Below are 3,881 nucleotides of genomic sequence, written 5' to 3'. Positions count from 1 at the left end.
GGGGTGGGGGGGACAGTTGGGGTGCTAGGCAAGCCGGTTCACACCTCAGAAAGGATGTTTCTCAATTGTCCCTGTTGCTCAGCCACCCATTTGACAATTCCTCCCTACTCTGCTCCTCCCTCACTGTCAGTAGCTCTGCAGACACTGGCAGCCCTGGTCTGTGGTGACAGACTGTGCTGTCAGCCTAAGGAGGAAGGGCCCATTTCAATGAAGAGCATCATCACGCTGTCCCCAGCAGCAACTCCTGCACAACTGTCTGGGGAAGAGAGAGAACCCTCTGTGCCCAGACGCAGTGAGTGGAAGCCTGCAGGCTGGAAAATGCCATGTAGGTGGGCTCTCTCACCCGGGCCACCAGGACTCCCTCTGTGAGGACATCGGTCCGCATCCTGGCAGCTCCATCTCCTTCTTAGGGAGCAAGCCAATACCTAATGCCCTGATCCTCCGAGTTCCATGTTAGCCTGAGATTTGGTCCTGAGCCTTTTGGGATTGTCAACACTTTGAAAGACGCATTTTCCTGCTCTTATTCACATACCAGTGTCCCAGCTCAGCATTCTCGTTTGGGTCAAAGGCAATTTGTGCAAGACCGATTTGTTAATACAAGTCCCTCCCAAATCTGAGCCCTTGTGAACTTCAAAGGCGGCAAGCTCCCCTCCTGAGCCCCCACACCCCTCCCTCCTCCTCCCGCATCACCTTTGCAGCAGCGCCAAAAACCACAGGTGTGACGGAAAACCCGACCTTTTCGTTTTTGGAGATAGAATCTCCAGTAGAAGCTCCAGGGAATGATGGGGAAGAGCATATTTGCCGCTTCCAGGTTTTGTTTGACTTTTAAAAATGAATCCCCTCCGGCCCTGGGTAGAGCAGAGCATCCCTGATCTCACCCTCAGGAGGCGCTCTGGGGCGTGAGGAGTGAAGGAACTAAGCAGGGGAGGCGCGGCTTTGTTTTTGTAATTCTGGTCCCAAACAGCGCCTCAGAACTGGGTTGATGCAGAAGCAATACTCCCAAAGGGAGGGTTTTGCTTTGCTTGTTTTGTCCCCGGGAGAGACCTATTGATCAGAAAACTCCCCAGGCTCCCAGTTCCTGGGCCTGATTCTCCCTTTCGGGACCCAATTCGTCGGGTTTCTTTCTCGGGAAAAGGTGCGGGAGACAGGGTTCGAATTCAGTCCCGCCGACCGCAAACATCCCAGCGCAGTCCCCCAGCTCATAGGCGCTCCTAGTTCTCCGCCCCCCGTGCGGCGCTGGTCCAGCCCGAGCCCCGCGGGCACCGCACCTCTCCCCTGGCTCCCGCCTCTCCCCCGGGGTCCCGCCTTACCAGGCGAGCTGCTCCCAAGAACCCGGGGACCTGGGCGCGTTCCGCGGCGCTCAGACTCAACCCGAGCGCGTCTTTCGCGGGTCTCTGCCAGCAGCAGTCACGTTGGCTGCAGAGCGGCCGGGCGTGCGGTGAGGCTGCGGCGGACGAGTGGGCAGCCCACAGGCTTTGCCCCAGGTCCGTCCCGTGCTGTTTTATCGCCCCAACTTCTCCTCCCCCAGCTGCAGGAGGAGGGGCCGGGGAGGAGCGTGTGGCCACCAGCCGCCCACGAGCAGAGGCGGTTTGGGATGCGAGGGTGCGCAGAGCACCCAACACCCTCCCCAGGGCCCGGGATCCCGCGACCTGGACCCGCGGATTAATGAAACGCGCCCGGGGATGGACCCAGACAGCGCCTGGGAGGGGGTGCTGTGCCCCCCAGTTTCTGTTCTCAGACTCCGTTCTGATTCAGAGATCTGTTCCCTGTTTGGTTCGCCCCACATCCATCCAACCTTGCTTGTCTCACTAGATTCCCTCCGCTTGCATCTGTAATCTGGTATGCCCTGCGCATTCCGCATTTCGGTACACTGTAGGGTGGACACCGAATCAGAGACTGGGTAGACTGTGCTGTGGATTGGAAAGCCTGCCACGGGGCTGGTTTCATTTCTCCGAGGGAGTACAATGCAAGGGGACCAGAACGAGCGCTCATGCCGCGACCCTTTAATACAGTGCCTCATGTTGTGGTGACCCCCAATTTCATTGTTACAAATTGAACATAATTAAAGCATAGCGATTAATCACAAAACAATATGTAATTATATATGTGTTTTCTGATGGTCTTAGACGACCCCGGTGAAAGGGTCCTTCGACCCCTAAAGGGGTCACGACCCACAGGTTGAGAACCGCTGGCTTAGGGGGAAATGGTGTAAGAGGGGCCATCTCATAGCTCAGTTTAATCCCAGTTATTTGTAGTTTAAACTGAAATCCCCTTCCCCATTTCCCAATGCTTTCTCCCCAATCCACTTTCCAATAAAAGCATATTTATTAAAAGTTTCCGTTAAAGACTCAGGGAACAGTTTGAAATTTATGCCTGGTGTTATTAAAGTTAGCATTTTTTTCAATAGTGATTTTTTGGAGGGTGATAGAACTGTAAATGAAATTTATTTTATTTTTATTCTGAGGACTCATGGATTATAGCTCCTTTCTCACACTTATGAGTGCTTTGACCTTGGGCAAATTCTTTATCCTTCCTGCTTCTCAGTTTCCTCATCACTATCAGGGAGATAATCAAAGTCCATCAGTCAAAGTCACCTTGTGGGAATAAAATTCAAATGCAGGTGAAATTCTTAGGGTGAGCATGGCTCATGGGCAACATTCAACCCTTATCTAATAGCAATACCTATAAGGAATCAGTGACATATGAAACGGATGCATGAAAAATTAAATAAAACTACATTAGCCTAATAACATTTTCCAGTACTGCCTGAGAGAACCTCCTGTGTAACCATCTGCCTCCAGAATATTAATCTGAAAGTGTACGTGCAATCCGAAAGGCTACCCAAGAGATCTCTAAGACCCTCCTGCCTTTGGCCTTACGTTGAGAAGCAGCATGAGACTGCATCACACTGAAAAAGATGGTGGGATTTGAAAGCAGGTCTTGAAGGCAAGTATGAAGTATTTTATTTACTTCTCTCAATGCCAGCTCTATGCCCCTTCCATCACCATCAGATCATATTTCCTGAGGCTGTCCGAGTGGTTGGCATTTAGCAAGTTCCTGCCTGGAGAAAATACCCGGTGTATGGTTGCCAAATTGGGCAAATAAAAGTGCAGGACATCCGGTTAAATTTGAATTTTAGATAAACAAAAAAAGGTTTTAGTATAAGTAGGTTTCATGCAATATTTGGAACATACTTTTAATAAAAATTATTTGTTGTTATCTGAAATTCAAATTTAATTCGGCATTCTGTATTTTATCTGGCTGTGCTGGTCCAGTGAAATGAATACAGGATGGGCCCCACATCCAAAAGGAGGACAAGTGGACACAGACATGCCGATTATAAGGTGGGTCTGATGTGGGTTTGGTTTTCGTGCTGCTCAGTGAAGAAAAGAAATAATGTACTTGTGTTTATAAGTTGATTCTTTGTTGAGCTATTTCTTATCTTTTAATTCTCACTTCCATTTCCCACCAACTTAGCAGTGCTTCCTTACCCTTTAATATGAGCAAATAATGGCTCTCCCCTTCAATCAAGATATTGGATTGAATCATGTGCTCAATAGTGTTTCCAAATAATTTTATTAAAGGCCAACGGAATGTCAGGCGCCATTTCAAGGATGAATAAGACACAGCCTGTGCCCTGAAGGATAATAAAATAACAACACAGAGTGCTGCTCCATGTAAGTAAATGCAGAGGCCTGTGGGAGTTCAGAGAGTGAGTTACGGACTGTCCTTGGAAGCGGTGGGAGTCAGAGCCACCCTTACCCTTGCCGCACAAGATCAAATGGCTCCAATCCAGATGAGCGAGCAGAGGAGGGAAGTTCCAGAATGACAGCTGCGCCTAGGCCTGGAGACAAACCATTGTGATTGGAGTGGTTACACTG

The 3,881-nt window shown here is 49.9% G+C and overlaps 1 protein-coding gene across 1 annotated transcript in view; it reads right to left on the bottom strand.

Moving 5' to 3' along the window:
• PLA2G7 (phospholipase A2, group VII (platelet-activating factor acetylhydrolase, plasma)) overlaps positions 1-1,629 on the bottom strand; it is a 46,651-nt gene extending 45,022 nt beyond the window's left edge. The window contains exon 1 of the mRNA XM_005860929.2: positions 1,311-1,629. The gene's annotated coding sequence lies outside the window, so the exon portion shown is untranslated. The remainder of the gene's footprint in view (positions 1-1,310) is intronic.
• Between the last annotated feature and the right edge of the window lie 2,252 nt (positions 1,630-3,881).

This window comes from Myotis brandtii, unplaced genomic scaffold (assembly GCF_000412655.1).
Source record: "Myotis brandtii unplaced genomic scaffold, ASM41265v1 scaffold143, whole genome shotgun sequence".
Lineage (NCBI taxonomy): Eukaryota > Metazoa > Chordata > Mammalia > Chiroptera > Vespertilionidae > Myotis > Myotis brandtii.
Note: the sequence above shows the minus strand (reverse complement) of the source record. Positions and strands in the feature narration are given on the sequence as shown.